This window comes from Panthera pardus, unplaced genomic scaffold (assembly GCF_024362965.1).
Source record: "Panthera pardus isolate Hobbes unplaced genomic scaffold, ASM2436296v1 HiC_scaffold_10, whole genome shotgun sequence".
Classification (NCBI taxonomy): Eukaryota; Metazoa; Chordata; class Mammalia; order Carnivora; family Felidae; genus Panthera; species Panthera pardus.
This window is the reverse complement of record NW_026526655.1, coordinates 85,985,078-86,004,939: the sequence shown is the minus strand read 5'-3', so window position 1 is coordinate 86,004,939 and position 19,862 is coordinate 85,985,078. Positions and strand designations below refer to the sequence as shown.

General features: G+C 38.9%; 1 protein-coding gene across 16 annotated transcripts in view; it reads right to left on the bottom strand.

Moving 5' to 3' along the window:
* The window catches only part of GTDC1 (glycosyltransferase like domain containing 1), a 396,458-nt gene extending 378,670 nt beyond the window's left edge, over positions 1–17,788 (bottom strand). For 5 of the 16 annotated variants that reach the window (XR_008424608.1, XR_008424609.1, XM_053909103.1 and 2 more), the window contains exons 1-3: positions 17,659–17,780; positions 13,021–13,107; positions 6,432–6,579 (exon numbers count right to left, since the gene is read on the bottom strand). The gene's annotated coding sequence lies outside the window, so the exon portion shown is untranslated. Of the gene's footprint in view, positions 1–6,431; positions 6,580–13,020; positions 13,108–17,658 lie in introns of all 16 variants that reach the window. The other 11 variants (XM_053909086.1, XM_053909096.1, XM_053909090.1 and 8 more) reach the window with 8 other exon arrangements.
* Positions 17,789–19,862: the final 2,074 nt, after the last annotated feature.

Genomic DNA, 19,862 nt, shown 5'->3' with positions numbered 1-19,862 from the left:
TACTGGATGGCCATGAAGCAGGATGATCTGTTACCCTTATGGAATCATTGATAGAACCTTCTCTCATTCTCAAAGGCACTTGCTTTAGACAGTACACTTCAGGTCTGCACAGCAGAGTGGCTGTAAGTTAGAGCAAACATAAAAGGCTGTCTCCTCCACCCTGCATGGCTCCTTGACTGAGGGATGGATTCTCAGGCTGACCTTTTAACCATGCTACGCACTGTCCCATCGTATGGCAAGCTCTCCCTGACAGCAACCACCAAGACAACTCTAGCCCGGTTACTTCCATGGTGTCCACTTGGTGTACACACACACACACACACACACACACACACACACACACACACTCCTCATGGTTTCTTTCCACCAAATGGACAAAGATCACCTCTTTCCATTACTGCCCTCTCACTCAAAATGTCACCTCACTGGCTCCAGTTACCCTCCTCCACTCTAGAAAGAAGTCTATGTTCAGGATTGCTCCAAACTCTGGAAAACATATTATCATTCTCCTTCAAGAACTCTCTGGAAGGTGCCACTGCTGTAAAAGACACAAGATTCTGTAGGTCATTAAATATCCAGACAAGATGTTAAATACCAATCTACACTTCTGGCAGACATACCCAAATTCTGGGCTGGAAACAGAAGGTCCTTTTGGGGAAAAACGGAAATGTCACAGAACTAACTCCAACAAACAATTCCTCATCTGAATGACACTTGTAATATTCTCCTCTTTTCTAATTTGTTAATATGGGAAGTGGGTGCTGCAGTTCTATTCTCCTTTACTAAGTCCCATATCCGTCCTTAGAATGCAAGGATACTTATTAACTTTTATTTTCAGCTTTGGATCTTTAGCTAAAGTCTTGAAACAAATCCTGATCATCAACCTGTTTTTCGAGGTGCAATTCCCCTACACTGCAACTACTGCTTACCTAATATAAGGGACCCTTCGTTTTAAGCAACTCCATGTGAAATAAAGATTTACCAAAAAAGGAGGGGGATGCTATTGACTAAAAGCATCAAGAAAAAAGAAAAAGATTCCTCATTGGGTCATACAAATGTTACCTTAGTAGATTAGTATAGTATTTCTATGTCAAACATCTCATTTAAATATATTTACATTCAATGAAGAGCCACTGCATAAAATGGAGAATGCTCACTTTCAAATCCAAACATCTGCTACCTACAAAATTTAAAATTCTATACAACAAACCAAGTTGACAATTACACATCTATTTAAGTTAATGTTAAATATACTGTAACTTGTGATTTTTAAAAAAAATAGATGTATCATAAGACTATTTACTAAATTTCAATTATTACATGAAGAATAATTCTGAAACCTCTCTGGTTAGAGAAATCATTTAGTACAAACCAGTATCCATAAGTAGTACAAAGCACAGAGATTTACAGATTTGAACTAAAAATGCATGCTGAGACTGGTGTGATGTTGTAAAAGTTATACATATAAGATTATATATACACTTCTGAAATTAAAACATACACCAGTACTATAACAGAACAATTCCACTCTGAGGTATTTAATCCAAAGAAATTAAAACATATTGTCCACAAAAAGAATTATACAAGAATCCTGTTTATAGCAGCTTTACTCACAATAGCCAAAAACCAGAGGGGAAAAAAAAAATCAAATGTCTATTAACAGAATAGATAAACGAATTGTGGCAAAACAGAGTATTACTCAGCAGTAAAACAAAATGAACCACTAATACATACAACAGTAAGGATAAATCTCAAAACCACTATATTGAGGAAAAGAAGCCAGATACAAAACAGTACATGCTCTATGTCTCCATGTAAACTTCAAGAACAAACTTCCTAATCTAAGGAAAATAGAAATCTGAACAGAAGTTGTCTTCAAGGAGAGGGAAGAACTGACTGAAAAAGGCATAAGGGAAGTTTTGGAGGATGTTAAAATGTTCTGTGTCTTGAATGGGGGGAAGGGAGTAGTTACATGGGTAGATACACTGTCAAAGTTCATTAATTATACATTTAAAAATGACTGTATTTTTGTATACAAATTACATTCAATAAAGTTGATTTAAATCACATCTGGTATCTTACTTCTGAACAATGTCAAGGATAGCCAGCTAATGTAAAATATAATCTCTTAGTGAAAGCTGAAAATATATTGGTAATAATCTTAACAAACTTACAGCCTAAATCAGACTCTAAAACCCAAATCCAAATCCATGTTTACCCACTGTCACAAGGCTACCTGGATAATTTTAGCCCACAGAAACATCCATAAGCATTCACAGAATGAATGAGACTAATCAGCAGGTCTTTTATTGGGAGATCATGACCTTAAACAGGTGGTCACTTTTGACTACTATAAAGTATGAATTCAACGTCATGTTTAAGATCACTCTTCTACTTATCCAATGTTTTCTCTGCCTCCTAGCAATCTTGGAGGAGCGTACTTCCCTATTTCTGTAACACCTATTTCGAAATCCCTTTTCCTGATTTCTCTCACCAATTTTTCTCCTTTTTTGAGTAAAAACTCTGTCTAGGAATATCATACAACCACTTCACTCTTGACTGTCTCTCCTTAAATCTTACCCTTTGTGGGATTTGTTTTCCTCTGTATTTTCAAGTAATTAAAATAATTATTTTGCATTCTAGCATCTTGAGTTCAATAATTTCAACAATTTTTTTCCTGTCTTCAATACCACGTCCTTCACCAAGGTGCCAAAGTACTCATATTTAAGCCACTTGACCATGCTGCCACCTTGGCTGTGTTTTTTGTTTTTTGTTGTTTGCTCACTTCACTCCTCCTAAAGGACCAATGAATGACAAAGTCAAAGATTCCTTACCATTTACTCTATACCTGAAAAAACATAGTTGGATATTTTGACTTGAAAGCCCTTTCACACAGTTGTCTTTTACACTTAAAAACAGTGCTGCTAAGGGGCGCCTGGGTGGCTCAGCTGTTAAGCATCTGACTTTGGCTCAGGTCATGATCTTGCCATTTCAAGTTCGAGCCCCACATAGGGCTCTGTGCTGACAGCTCAGAGCCTGGAGCCTGCTTCAGATTCTCTATCTCCCTCTCTCTCTGCCTCTCTCTCAAAATTAAACATTCAAAAAAAAAAAAAAAAAATACTGCTAAGGCACTGTTCGTAACCAAGTGACTGAATGTGTCCTTCCAAGGAGATGATGTTTTGTTATAGGCAGTATAGGTCTACTTGTAAAGGCTGTAGACATCTATAGTTCTCATTTTAATGGGCTTTGTGACACTGTTTTTCCACGGTTATTCCCACACCCCAAACTGGTAGTCACCCTAGACTGTATCAGACTTTTTAAACCAACGCTCTTTCAAGCATTTTTGTATACATTCTATTCGAAGTTGATCTAATCTAGCTTATGACATATGTTACTGTGGCAGCTCATTATCACCGACCTTTCATTTATAGATTTTGTATCATGGCATCACTTACATCTGAAAACACAGCTATACAGTACTATATTAACTGGTAACCCATTAGTTGGAGAAGTTCTAGAGTCCAGATACAGTATTTGCAAATGTACTATCTCCCTACTTTCCAAGGAGGCTCCAACATCCTTCTGCAACACCAACATGAAGGTATTTATGTTAAAAGACACTAATCCTAAAATCTTCCCATACTGTATGCTGGCCTTTCAGATTACTTTATTTCTTCATTTATCAGACAACGACTGGAGAGAAAAGGCCTCTATAAAATGAGACGCAATGTGGGACTCTTGATCTTTACTTCTAAGACCTTGTGTATACCCCTTAGGTTTTTATCAGGAAATTAGGATAATTGCACTTGCTTTCAAGGTTGCAGAATGAATTAAAACTTTTGCAAAGTATCTTAGTCGATACCTACTAAACAGGAAGCTTTAAATAAATAGTACATAATAAACCACTCTATTGCATTGATACCACCCGTCAATCCAAAAATAGAGTGCTAGTCTATGATCTTGTTACATATCACATTTACAATCTCTTTCTCCCTTTACATTCCACTAATTTCCCAATGTCTAGAATAGCCTCATTTTCTCCATTCATAAAATTATGTCACTTGCCTTAACAAAAAGCAGCTTTAGCCAGGGGATTATGAAGTCAGGGGGCAAGGCAATAGGGGAAGGATGCACCTAAACAGTCACTGCTTTACTAAAATTAAGACAGTAATTAACACAATAATGTATGCCTATTACATCCTAACTTTGCATTAATCTTTTTCTTCAAAGTCTTTTTTGAAATCCACAAAAGCCAGAATCATTGCCTTCCTCATACCCTATAAATATCATAAACAAACAGGTCTTACACAAAACAGTGGACAAAAAGATGTAATTGATGAATTCTCAAAACCCTGTAATTTCTAATGTTTTGTCATCTCAGAAATCAATTCATAAGAACTTATCACATGAGTATGGGGTGTGGGGGAGGATAAACTAAATATCTTCTGACCACTGATGCAAAACTAGTTTTAAACACCTGGATTTTCTTCTTCTCCTGATTATATTCAAATGAATTATTGTCTCAAAAACCATTTAAAAGATTAACACAGATGTTTTCTTGCCACTACATTCTCAAATTCCAAGCAATACCACTATCCTTTTTGCAATGAACCACTTTTTTATACTTTTATGAGAGGTCTTCTCAATTTCAATAAGAACAGGTGAATTAAGAGTAACTGAAACCTATCAAGCTACATGTATCCACTCTTCTGTATATTTTGATAAAAGTTTGCTTTAGAAAAAAAAAAATTGCAATATACAAAATGCTCTGGTTATTGTCCCCTCCCCCCATAGGTTTTCAAAAGACCACAATGAATTCCTGATTCAAATGTGTTATCAGTGTTAAACCCACATAATTTTTATTACATGTATCTTATTTATAAGGTAAAAGTAGTTTGCTGCTTTAAACACAAACACACACGTACAACAGTCTTTCCTAAAGTGCCTCATATTTGAAAATGGCCAAGTTTTCCAAATATTAATGACAATAACACAGGGCAGTTTAATTATGGCACAATAAATGAATGACAAGAGCATTTTACTTCAAAATCCCTGAGTTCCAGGATCTGAACATCTATAAGAACATCCTTTCATTCCAGATTCAGAAGTTTAAAGCATTCAAATGCTACAACACACCTTTCAGTTATAGGCATTGCTTCGATGAAAAAACAGCTTTAAAAACCATGAAATGAAATCAATTCCACATAAAGCTATCATAGGATTCCGATCTCTAATCTGACTTGTAAATTAGATGTGTGTAACTTCGACTATTCAGCAACCACAGATCTTCTTCCTAGCAGGACGGCTGTTGGTTGCACTGCACTCTGACCAAAAACATGCAGTAGTAGCCGTCGCACACTGACAAATTCAAGAGTGTATGCCTTGAATAAAACAGTATATGCCCTGAATAGTATATGCCCTGAACAGCTTTCAAGGTAAGTCATGAGGGAATCTTTTTCTGTTTGTAGATGAGCTGCATGAATCTATGTTTTATATTCTGGGATGCCAGAGTTTTTGTTGAATGCTAAAATGAAAAAAATGTTGAAGATTCACTGAAAAAAAAAAATGGGATTCAACATTAAGAATCCACCCACTTCATTTCGTAGCACTGCTTTCAAATCCTCTACTACTGGAATAAACAGATACATGCCAAAAGCAGGGTCTCTAACAAATTAAAATACTGATTTGTTTCAGAGAATGCTTTGATGTTCCAGTTTTCTTGTGATTTAATGGTTCTAGAAAATACAGGGTTATTTCCAATCCACATCTGTTCACTAATCATTTTAAATGAATTTAGTTAATAGGTCTAAAGATATTAATTTTTTAATTCAACTGTTCTATGCCCCTAATATTATAGACTGTGATTTTCTACCCCTAAGGAGTTCAAAAGCCTATGCAAAAGGACGTTTTCTTAGAAAGTTCTGGGTACAATAGCTTTTTGCAAACAGAAACATATTTTATGCATGCTGGGGGAGAGCAAAATTTCAAGAATGCCCCAAAGCAAAAACTTTCTTATAATAATGACAGTCTTTACATTAACCTTCTTAGGTTAATTTTTTTTAGCTTAAGTAGATGTTTTTCTTTACTCTATTTCCCTTGAAGTAAAAGAACCCAATACTAAAAGGTGATAACTACGTAAGTTCCGTAAATGGACAGAATCTTCATAGTTTACCAAAGCAATTACCATGTATCATTATGAAATGATAATACATTACACACTCCCCAAGTAAGAATTAAATTTACTCCGACTACCTCCACCAAAAAAAAAAAAACAAACAATTTTTATTTAGTCATGAAGTCCTTGGAATCATAGTAGGGCTTGATGCCATACTGGCGTCACACTCTGCCAGTCATCCAAAGAATATGCCATCCTTCTTTTTCAACTTCTTTGTCTACTAGTGCGTCATCACTGGACCCAGCAGGCTGCTCACCCAGACAATTTCAGTAACGGATTTTGGCTCTGTGCATAACAGATGAAAATCTTTACGAAGTATCCAGTTTGTCTTACAGCTGAGAGATCTGAACCTGCTGCAGATGTCACATCTAAATTCTTGAACGGATTTTTATCATCAGTGTCACCTATAAAACAAGACAGTGTCACCAATAGCATTGTCCTAGAGAATATCTACTTCAGTAACGCTAAGCTTTCAGCATCATAACTGATAGTGATTTCTTTGACTACAACAAGGGTCGGCAAACTAGAGCCCATGGGCCAAAATTTAGCCCACTGCCTATGCTCATACAGCCATGATCTGAGAACAGATTTTATATTTTTAAATGGTTGAAACAAGTTTTTTAAAAAAGATTAGTGTTTTGTGACATGTGAAATTATATGAAATACAAACTTCAGTCTCCTTCCATTTTATTGGAAGCATAGCTACTCATTCATTTATGTACTTCTCTATGGCTGCTTCCATGCTACAATGGCAAACTTAAGTAGGTGCAACACAGACTACATGACCCATAAAGATGAATACATCTACTCTCTGGTGCTTTAAAGAAAAAGTCTGCCAACCCCTGACCTGAGGATATCGAGTAGGTAGGAAATAAGACACCTGGTATCTGTTGCATGAAGAACTTGTGTTCAATGACCCAGCTGTTCCCTTGCCATACCTTCATCAATTTGTTTAACAAATATTTCTGGGCAAGCCTGTCACTCCAGTGCAGACAGCTATAGTTACTTTGCTTTCCACTTTGGCTCAGCCTAGCCTCAATCCAAGGGGTCAACATTGCCCTTGGACAAGAAGAAGACAAGGAGCTCAGCTTCAAATGAAATTCCTCTCCAACACTGGCCTCTCCCATATCTCTAAGTTCTCCTAGTTCTGGATTTCTGCGTTATGTCAACTATTCTCCATAACAGGCTTCCTGCACTGCATACCAGTCTTAAAATTCTCTATTTCCTGCCAGAGATCCTAGGACAGTAGGCTGTGAGTCACAGCAGTCAATCACAGATTTCTGCTGGCTGATAGCCAGTTCTACCCCTGCTCTAACAACCACTCTGTAACATGAATTTATTCAGGGCCCCTGTGGACAATCTGCATACTGCAACATTTTCCTGGCTTCCACTACTCCTCCTGTTCATAAATGCCCCTGGACTTCATTTCCTTTTACATTCACACCTCTGGCCTATAAATCCATGAGTTCAACCTTCCCAACCGGCTTGTCATTGTTTCTTGAGCTCAGTTTATACAATAACCAAATATAAGAGCACAACAAAAAAAAATTCTATATAAATGGATTTCCCAACCTAGAACTACCCATGTTAAGGCATCTCTTACTTTTTAGCAACTGCCCTAAAAAGGGAATATCTCATTCCCAAGCAGCATTCAGAACATCCCTTCTTTTTCCTTTCATCATTGCCAATTAGCCCAAAGTTTCTACACCTGCTTCACCTGAGCGTGTTAACAATTACCCTTTACTCACTTGGGGAGCTCAAAGTATCTGTGTTTCTTGAGCACTGCCTCAGAATGTCTCTCTTCCTTCTATCAAAGCTTTAACAATCCCATTTCTACAGTGAGGGAAAAGTGGGCGGGGGGTTCCTGCCACTGTCCGACTAAAATGGGAGAAATGCATTTGGCTTGACTTCTACCAGTGAGAATATAATTCCCCAAAGAAACATGCCAACAGTCCACAATGAAGCTATGTCCATACTATTAATGGCACAGAACCCAACTGTAATTTATATTATATTGCTGCAAATAATCACAAATAAGTTGTAGACTGACTATACTAGAAAACAGCTATGAAATGTCAGGAAGACTTTATAGCAGAACAGATTAGCCTCATGTAAAGACTTCAGAGAAAATGGCAGTTTATTTTTAGCAGTGAATTTCACTACAACTTTGAAATAGACTGCCATGCTGAACAATTCTGAAACCTGCATGAATAGCTCTAACACAAACAAAACAGTTTGTATCAAAAATGAAGAGGCTGACTGAAATGACCATTAACCTTATCTCAATTCTGAGTAGCATATAGGTAGCACCAATCTTAAATAAAAGGAAAATCTTCTTCAATAACACATACAGGAACCCTCTGCCCACTTGGGGAATAACCCAGAAGTCCAGCAACATACCCTCAAATCCAGAAAAATAAAGTAGAGGCATATAGTCCATATTCCAAAGGAACACTCAAAAGATTAAAACTTCAGAACTTGAATCTTTTGATGAATCTAGTCTCCTTCCCTATAGGGAACAGTTCAAACTTTTTAGTATCAGAACTCCTTTGTGTTCTCAAAAATTGAGAATTCTCGACTTTTTGTTAATGTGAGGCAGAATTGTCAATATTTACTATATTAGAAATTAAATGAGAAAAGTTTAAGTATTAATTCATTTTAAAATTTCAATGGCATATGTAATATGACAACATACTTTATGAAAAATTACTTTCCTTTAAAAAAAAAGGAAATTTCTTTCTAATTTAATAGAAGATGAATTCTCCTATCTTCTTCTATGTTCAATCTGTTGTGATATGTTGTTTTGATTTCAATAAAAAAGGAATTAACGTTAATATGAATTGCCTTTTCAAATAATTATGAATGTTCTTTGATACTACACCAAAACTTGACAAGCTGGAGTTTGAAGGTTATCTATAACACGGATCCTATTATCACATAAACTCTTTGTATTCTGTTACTTGCTTTTATTTTTTAATGTTTTATTTATTTTTGACAGAGAGAGAGAGAGAGAGGCAGAGAGAAACAGAGACAGACAATCCCAAGCAGACTACACCTGTCAACAGAGCCCGATGCAGGGATGAAGCTCACCAATATTGACATCATGACCTGAGTAGAGATCAAGAGTCTGACACTTAACTGAGCCACCCAGACATCCCTGTTACTTGCTTTTTATAAGGGCTTTTTACCAATAATTTTGTAACGCTGATCACTTTGAAAATATCAGCTCCTTGCATTTGTTTATATTCCAAATCTTGACATAATTAACTAATTAATACCACAGCAAAAACGCAGATTCATTAATATCATTACCCATCTCATCAGAAAAGTCTTTAAGTACTGGGAAGCTGAGAAGGGCACAGCAGGTGATACAAGTTCTCCGAAATTTTAATTTTCACTTGAAACCTCAAATTTTATCATTGGCAACAAGTATTACCAGTTGTTTTCCCCCAAGTGACAGGCTTACTTTGTTCATTTTCAAGAAAATGATTGCCAAATATCTAAATCTAAATAATCATAGTTTGGTAGTCATTATTACAAGTAAAAGTGATGTTTCATGAAAAATACGACTAATTCAGTTTGAAACTCAAAAAAATCATAGAAGGGTTTTTCCTTGAGCCAACCAATGTACTCTGCATACGCAGCAGCAATGTTTTTTGCGTATTTCCTATCTCATCACAAAGAGTATTAAAACAAAGTGTACTCAGGGATGAAGATTTAATAAAAATTTTTTTTACTGCTTCATCAAGGACATTATTCAGTGAAACTGGCTTTTCTGTTTTGTTTTTTTACTGGGAAAGCATGGTAATAAAGAATACAATGATTACTAGTACAGTTTGATGCCACTGCCATTTAATATCTACTAAGATGCCCACAGTTTTACCCACCATCGTTTTAGTATCAGTGAGGCAAATGTCAAAGCAATGGGAACAGCAAGAAGTCCGTATTACTATGAAAAAAGTTTTAACCTCACAGACCCCCTAAAAGGCTCTCGGCAACCCCATGGGTCTACATATCACAGTCTGAGAACTGTTGTCTTAAGGAAACAATGAAAGCTATAAATGATAAGTTGCCATCCCCAAATTGATAATAAATATCCCGCAACATAAGAATTATATTAAATATCTGTACAAATTCTTTCATTTTAATTCAAAATTGGTCCTACTCATTTGGAAACCAAACAATGTAACACCAATTAACATGAAATGAGCACTTACATGTATTATCTCATTAAATCCTCATAATAATTCTACTAGTTCTCTGATATACTCATGCTACAGATGAGGAAACCTGAAGTAGAGAGAGGGGAAGTCATTTGTCTGAGGTCACAATAACAACTATCAGTATTTATGGATTCAGGCATTACTAAGTATTTTGCATACTTCCTCTTTGAAGTCTTTACAACAACATATTATCCTTTTTCACCCTTTATTATTCTTTACACTTTTATTACCCATTTTACAGATGAAAACTGAGTCAAGAAAGTAAAGTTCCCTTCCCAAAGGTTACCCAAGTGCTAGATCACCTTTAGACAAATCCAAGTCTGTCTTAATTCAAAAGTATGCTACATATTCTACCTCTCTATGTCACATATCAGTGTACCCTGAGTATATACATAGATCGACTGTTGCAAGAATCTTACATAGTTTTAAATTCAAATGAGCAAGACCTCTATTTGAAAAGATTTTTACTAATTTGATTATCTCTGTCTTCAAATAGAATAAAACCTACTTCCTTTTAAAATGATCTAGGTAGATGATGAACTAACTCACACCATTAAACACTTATCTGTATATGACAATAAATCAATACAGGTAAGATTATTCTGAGGAAACTGAAACCCAGAAAAGTAACTAACTTTCCCCAAAGATATGCTGTTCATAAATGGTACAGGGTCAAAATCAGTTTCGACTGACCCTGAAGCCTAAGCTCTTCAATCACACTGCCTGCATATATTTAAGAAGGTCTCAGGCAATGACCTAGGAATTGTTCACAAGGTCTGGATACAGAACTTGCTGATATCATATCCACTTTACCCAAGGTAATCAAGATATGAATCATCTTATATCTCAAAGACCTAGAGGCAAAAAGGAAGCAGCTACATGCTGAAAATAAAGAATGAAAGTAAAAAATGTCCGCAGGTGCTTTAGGTAAAATGTCAACAGGTAATGTTGAAAAGAGAAGTAAAATTTCTACACACATCTCCATAGCTGAGATAACCCTATCTCTGTTCAAAAACAAAACAAAAGAATGCCTAGAGAAAAATGTCATCACAGCTACAGAGGCTGTCTACTCTTTACACAATAGCTTTCAGATGCCAGGAGCCCAAGAGTGCTGCACACTTAATAAACAGCAGCAGAAATCAGTTTCCTAAAGCATTCCTAAACTCTAATCAATCAGCAAAATTTTCATTTCAAATAAGGATCCATAAAAGCCAGGGGTTATGCCCCAGTGTTTGTTTCTATTTTAAGGTCCTACATCTTAAGATACTGCTTCATATTAAACCTTATGGGGGACAGGGAAGGAATTAAGGTTTACCCAGCTCAATTCATCTTAACTTCTTGTAACTCAGCTTTTGGGAAGGATAAACATCTTGTGATTGGATAGAGGGGTGTGGCTTTAATTTCAAACAAACTGTATTCTCAAACAAACTGCATGTGTATTCCACAAACACATTTGACATTTGACAGGAAGGTGACAAAATGGAAGGCTGTGGTATACCACCTAAAAGGGCAGGGCAGCACAGGCGAGAGATGAGCAATTACACTTCTCATAGAATACCACATTCTGGATTCCCTTTGTGGCAAAGGAAAAAAACAAAAAACTACACAGCAAACTTTACCTCCTCCCATCACCAAAAAAAATCACAATCTAGTAATGTAAAAGCAGCTGACATATATAGAAAAAAAAAAAAACAAAAAACAAAAAAACAAGATTGAGGTCATGTCTCTTGACATGCATCATTTACACTAAGGATTCCCCCATTTATCTGAATTAATTTCATGTACCTAATTTCATTCAGATAATTGAAGTTTTCCTTTTAGAGTTGTAAAATGTTACCTCACCATAATTAGTAAACTGTCCACTTAAAAATACCACTACTAAAAACACCATCCCCCCCGCCTCTCTACACATACACGTATACTCCACTATCATTAAAAGTATGAGATGTTGGCCTTCACAGGAAATTTAGTTCAAACGTCCTCTTTAAAAAATTAGCACGAGAAATTCTACAAAAAAAGTTATGGTCATTACCTTTTTAATACAGAGTGTTTGCATTACTGTCTGAAGACATGGTAATTTGGGTATTCAATACATGACTGACTACTGTTCTGAAACCAACTTAAAGGTTTACACTACTAAAGAGTTTGGTGACCTGCCTCAAAACAATAACCACGACTGTACGGAGAACAAAATCAAAGAGGTCTCTCTTTTTATGAGCAGGCATTTAAGGGCCTTTTAATGAGAATTTACTCTTTAGTATACAATTACTAATGAACAAAAAGAGGACCATTAAACTCACTTCTTTATAGTGCCATAAAACTTCAATGTGTAAAAAATATTACATATTAATCAAACTCAAGAAAAACTGAAACGTGCAACACCTTAAAATGCATAGCAAAAATTATACACCTTTTCTTCTTAAATAAATGCCCTGCCAAGCTATTTTTTATATGGATATGCTTATAATTTAAAATATACAGATTCTGTAGTACTAATGATGGTAATGAAATGTCTAAACTTCTTGTATGAATTCTAAATTTCTATACGAACACTGATTTCCCATACTGATAACAAACTTCCTGCTAGGATGAATTTTATATTAATCAATATTTATTTATCACCTGCTATTTGCCAGGCACTGTACTGAGTGCTGAGAACACCACCAGGAAGAGCACAGATTCAGTTTCAACACTCGGGGTACACATAATCTAGAAGGAAAGACAGATCATAAACAAATGTGCCATGGGAAAATACAACAGCTACTTGGTCAAATGAAAGTTCAAAACTGAGAGAAGACGTGGGTAGACTACCAAATACTTAAAAATAGCTACCACTGAAAATGGGGGATATAAATCACCTATTACATGAGTCAACTAAGAAGGCAAAGAATCCAACAGGTATACAGTCAGGAAAGGGATCTAAGTAATGACTGGATGAAGTCTAGGGTGTTCTAGAGCCTGATGCAAATGAAAAGCTGACCCTCAAAATGGGCCCAAATCGTAATAGCCAAAGAGCCCAGCTCTCAGCTAGCCTGTCCTCAGTATCCAAGGCGTCAATCCAGTAAGTTCAAATCCCAGAGGCAGTATCACAGTATCTTGGCTCTGCAAGTTCTGCCTCGGTTGAAATAGAGCCCCAACCATCTGCCTGTGGACAAGAACAGGTCCCAAGTCCAGGAGAGGAATAGGGGATATAGCAAGGAGAGGCAGATGACCAAGAGGTTAGAGTTCTTAAGCAGGCTTAAGGCAAGGTTTCAGGTCCACAAGGGATCCGGTGTACAAAAAGAAACAACACCAGAAAACATATCAACTCTATGGACAATTTAACACTTACTAAAGAAAGGCTGTGGAATTGCTTCTCTGGTTACTTTTAAAAATAAATACTCAAAAACAAAACACTCATCTATTTAAATGACTTAAGTATGAACTTAAAGTGTAGCAGGAAAGGATTAGTCTTCCTAATTCTTACTGATTAATGAATCCATACCCTAATTCCACCTAAACCTACATTGAAATATTCTAGATGCCTCACACACACCTCATTAAATGTTTATGCTATGTCTTTCAAAACTCTTGATGAGTAATGTGTTTTTAAAAATGAGAATCTCATGGTCAAACTGCACATATGCCAACGGTACAGTGAGATACCATACTTCTGTGAACAATGAACGCTCAGGGCACCGGAGTAAGTCCAGATCACACGTCTGGAAGTGGATGGAGGTCTTAATGTATTTTAAGTCTTTTTTTTTAATGTTTATTTATTATTTTGAGAGCAAGTGAGAAAGAACGAGTGGAGAATGCGCAGAGAGAGGGAGACAGAATCCGAAGTAGGCTCCAGAATCTGAACTGTCAGCACAGAGCCTGATGTGGGGTTTGAACCCACGAACCATGAGATCATGACCCGACTGGAAATCAGACACTTAACTGACTGAGCCACTCAGGCACCCCTGTATTTTCAGTCTTAAAAACCAATGTAAAAACTGGGTCGAAGGGATAGAACTTGCAGTGGATAGAACACACAGACTGGGACTAGCAAAAGAACCAGCAATGATACATGTGAAAGATTTGCTTCCTATACATTAATACTGCCCTACTGTACTATACAAATGTTTTCAGTAATAGAGTCATAGAAAACAATACACGTAGTACAAAAATGTTATCCCTGTGAAGGCTATTATTTATATGGCTCTACATATTCAAATAGGACTCACTGGAAGGAACTGACCTTGCATTTGCTCATTTTCCAAAGCTATTCAAAGGGTGGAGTGGTGGTACTTCCCAAAAGAAATGCTTGAAACTTTTCCTCAAATTTTTTTTATAAATAAACAAAACACACTGCTCTGATCTATTAAAGAAAGAGATAAGCCTAAGAAAAAAAGAAAATACAGTGAGTTTTTCGGGTTTTTTGTTCTTTTGTTTTTACTGTATCACCAGAATGCCGTATCGAATACAGCCTGAAACTGTTTAATACATCATTTCAGGACAGCCTGCCAAGGTAGTCTGGACTCCAAAAGTCATGCTCCTTACAAAGGTCTATATGCTGAAAAATGTTTATCCTTATAAAGTGAAACCAAAACTTTAAAATGTGGCCTACGGTAACAATTAGAGGGTCACTCAATAGATGGCTGTCAAACTTTGCTCCAGTGGAAAATTTCACTAGAAAATTCACATTACTTCAGCTCTACTGAGGTGACCTATCAAAAAATTTAAATAATGCTCCTTTTTCCCAACTTCACAGTGAGTAACATATGTTAAAAGAAGAAAATTCTCAATGTTAAGTTTGTCCCCCCAATTTTTCTAAAATATTTGATACCTGCTACCTCTTCCAATACTGGAATTTAACTTAATAGAATATTTGATTCAGCACGTATATGGAAATGGAATGATTTCAAGTTTACAATATCATGATTCATGACTTCCAGGCACTTGGCTCCCTTAAGTTTGACTGAGCCCAAAATGACCACAAGCACTAGACACGAGGCTTACACAGAAAGAATACGACCTGGTCACCAGGTAAAGCGTACACAAGTATTTACCAAAAAGTATTTGCTAAATGCCTAAACACTGTGGTGCAGATGCAAAGAATTCACCCTGCCTTAGCCAGGACTTCAGGACCTCTGCATCTGAGGCCCACCAAGAAAAGTGATGTTGGCTCGGGAAGTGGAATTCAATTACTACATGCGTATAGCACCTTTCTTCCTCATCAATATCAAGATTACATACACCAGAGTCTTATATATGAGGATCTTGAACTGCCACTCTCCTAGAATTGAAACAGACTATCTGAAACAAGAATATGAACAAACGTTCTTAAAGTGAAAATAATTACTAATTTCAATCAAACTGGAAAGTACTATTTCAACTGATGGAATGTAACATTTCCCAACTATACATAATTTGTCATTTGTATCTAATGGGTCCAAATCATAAACTAAGGCATATACCCAAAACAGGAAAAAAGAAAAAAGAAAATTTAGTAATTACTAGGCTTTTCTTAAGATAACATAATCAAAACAAATTTTGGCACAAGAGTATTCATCAGAGAGGTCTAAACTGTATACTTAAGTGTTCATTTCAGTTCATTAAGCCAACCAGTTCTATTTAACTCTTGTTAAATATCTTCAAGAAACTTTAATTTCTCCCTGTGAAATAATGGGTTTGGATTAAACTGCGAAAGTCCCTTAAAAACAAAATTCTGTACTTCTGTAGTAGTACAGAAAATTAAAATGTCAACAGGGTTTCAAAACAGGAGTAAAGAAGTCAACTTCTCAAACTGATAATGCCAAAAATTCAGTTTCTTATTTTTATCTCAGTATCATGGTTCATATTTTAGCCATTTAGTTTACAAGTTTGTCAAAGAAAGTCTCATGATTCAAAACGTACTCCTCCAACCCTCCATACTCAAACTGTTTCATTAAATACAAGATCCTAAGGAAAATATACAATAAAAGAGCTAAGGAGAATCTATTCCACATCAGACCTGGAATGCATTAAAATTCACCATAGCACTTGGTACGTGGGTTCCTAGGTGAAACTCCTGCCACGCTTTAGCTTACTTAAACAGGTTAACAGAATGCAAAAAAATGGCTCTACTGAATTATTCTGACCTTCTTTTCAGCAGCTCCTTTATCTGACCACTACATTGGGCTTTAAAATCAACTTCAGAGGTAGCACCAAACAACCAAGGTGAGCCACAGCACTCGGGGGCTGCATTGTGAAACCCACCTCTTGGTGGAAAATCACCGTCAAGTCAACGTTTTCCATTTCAAACGGTGATACAGGTGGAGGAAAAAGTGTAAAGCCTTCTCTTTGAACCTCCCATCGAGCTGCCCGAAGGCGCTAACTTAAGAATTATCTCAAAGATAATCTAATGCTTACAGTTCTCAGAAGACTCTAAAAGTTGTATTTGAGAGAGAGACACAGAGAGAGCGAGAGGGAGGGAGAAAGCGCGCGCACTCCCTGGAGCCTAAAGGTTAAATTGTGGAGCACTGCAACTTCGCTGTAGAGTACATGGCTGGATTTACAAGACTTAGATTAAGAGAACCTTTCCACCAGAACACTTAGCCCAGCTCCCGATCAAAATAAGTACACGCCGGATCCTCACTGGAGGGAAGGGGTAACGGGCGAATGAGGTCTTTCGTTTCAACTGGCCGAGAGGGAGAGGGGCTGACGAAAGCAAGAAAGTGAGGGCGACAGAGGGGCCAGGCGCAAAGGTTCCCTTCAGGAAGGCCTGGGGCCGGGCGTCGCAAGGGACCCGGCCCGGCAGCCTCTGGATCTGCCAGGAGGCCCCTCCGCCTACTCAGGCCAACCCCGGGAACCCGGCCTCCCTTCTCCCCGCGGGGATGTAACGCGCCCCCACCCGCCCCTCGCCTGCCGTTCGAGAAGGTGGCGGCGGCGCGCCGGGCCGCGGGAACCTGGCACGCACGAAGCGCAGAACTCAAAAAAATTAAATCACAAAATGGCCAGCGTGCAGGATTGCAACGCAGCAGCCCGTGTGCCCCGCTCCGGGCGCGACGCGGATCACGGCACCAGGAGCGCAGCGCGTGCGCTCGGGAAGCGCACCGCCCGCACGGCCCTCAGCTCCGCCCCCCCACCCCCAACTCCTCGCGCCGCCGCCGCCGCCGCCGCCGCCGCCGCCGCTGCCCCTCTGGGAACTCCGCGCCGCGCGGCCCCGCGAGGCGGGCGTCGGGGAGGGAAGGGGAGGGGCCGCGCTCCCCGCCTCCCCGCCGGGCCGCGCGGCTCCCCAGCCCGGAGCCTACTCACCTCCTCCTCCTCCTCCTCCTTGTCTCTCCCTCCTGGCCACCGGCGCGGCCCAGCCGGCGACGCGCTGACGCCGTGCCCCTCCCCCGCGGCCGCCGCCGCTGCCGCCGCCCCTCCCGGCCTGCGGCCGCTGCGGCCTCGAGGCGCGTCAGGCGCAGGCCCCGCCCTTTGGCCCGCCCACGCACTCAAGGCTCCGCCCCCCTCCCTCCCCCCCCCCCCCCCCCCACCCGCGCGGTTTGGACGCCGAGGGCTCGGGGTCCCTGAGTCAGCGGCGCGTCCCGCCTGCGCGCACCGGCCCACCTCAGCTCACGGCCCCCGCTCTTCTTCTCACCTGCCCACTGCCCGAAGGCTTCGCTTCATTTCCCACCTCCCTGCGCGCCCTTTCCATCTCTCATCAGCACCCCTCTCTGCCTCTTCAGCTTTTTCCTACTCTTTCCCTAACCCCCCAGTATCGTTCTAAGCTCGCATTGGCGCCTTCTCTTTTCTTCTGGAAGGTCTTCGCTGCTCACTAGGTCGGCCTCGGCTTCCTCCTGCAGTTTTTGTGCCGGTTCCTCTTCCCTGTCTCCGTCCCTCTTCCTGGCTTGCTGGAGCCTCAGGACCCCAGCAGGTACCCGGCCCCTTCCCTGCCACCTGTACCTGCTCCGCAGTTTGCACCCCTTTGGCTGCATCTGCTTCGCCTACGCGTCCTCATTTCCCTCCCTATGGTCCGCTCTCGGAACCTCTTGGCAGGCTCACACTTTCCTTTGCTTACATTTTGTCCATCTTTTCTGTTCTGACTCCTCCACACACTTAGGATGCATTTTGGGTATTCAACCATTGCTTGTCCACACTTACACGAAGAGAGTCACTGACGAATTAAAAGCACAAAGCAAGGCGATAACAGTGGTGACCTTTGAGTTGCTTAGTTGTCTCTACTTTCTCTTTGGGGTAATGTATTGACACTTAAATTTAAAAGAATGAAATTTTCTATTGGGGCTTAGAATTCACAAATTTTAGATGTTTTTCCCTCCAACCTAACCTCACTTTTTGATAAAATACATAGTAGAAAGAGCACCAGAATCTTTTGTTTTCTTACCTATAAAATGAGGAATTTGTCCCTTCCACATTAAAATTTCTGTGTTTCTGAATTAAAGGGTTTTGTATTTGGAAGGAGCTTGTGGGTTAAGTGAGTCAGGAGAAGGCAAAACATGCACATGTAACTGGAAGTCTGGTAACTTCATTTTCAAAACTGCAACTTGGAAGAGTTAGGGTGTGATGTGGAAATGAGTTAAGAAATGAAGGAAACTGATTAGGCCTTTGGAGTTACATCCACATGTTGTTTTAAAATATGGGAGTAAACGTTATTATCCTTAAATTGAAGAGTTAAAACTATCTTCCCTTCTAAACAAAATCCAGGCTCTATGTGGACCTTCAAAGTTTAAAACCATTGTTGAATTGAACAACAGCATTGCAAGCATTTGAAAGCCTAATAAACCATCTGTCCCTCTACTTTATCACAAATTGGGAAAAGGAAAAGTGTAAATGCCAAAAGCTGAAAGCTGGGTTGCTAAGTACACACAAAACTAATAAGTCCTATCACAGAGAACAAGTATATGAAAAACTCTAAGGACTGGGGTCTCCATTCCATTGCTTTGGAAATAGAATCCTGTAATTTTATAATTGAATTATCTAGTCCTTAATATCACCTGGAGTCTAATCCTGTCGTTTTACAGATGAAGAACTGAACCCCCAAGAGGGTAAATTACTTGCTCAATATTACCCAGATTCATTGGAAACAAAGCCAGTCAGTATTCAGGTTTGGATCTCTTGTCTCACATACCTGCCAGCATCTGGCTAATACTTACCAATTACATAAAACTATTCAACATCAGAAGTCTTTGCCTTTGTAGTTTTGCTTACATGGTCTGAGTGATGTATGAAATTGAAATTGGACTTGACATTAACTAGGAAGGTATTGCTCTTAGAGGCCATCTTTGTGCCACTGACTTCAAGGATTCCTATTTCACAAACTCCATCTCACCTGCTCAGGGTTCATCTGTGTAAACCAGACAATTCTGGACAGGCCTGTGGAGCCACGTCCCACCCAAACACATTCATCCGAGGAGGTGCCAAGAGCTGTGCGTGATTGTAGATATTACAAAGTCCCTATTGTCAGGAAAACTACAGGGGCACCTGGATGGCTCAGTTGGTTAAGTGTCTGACTATTG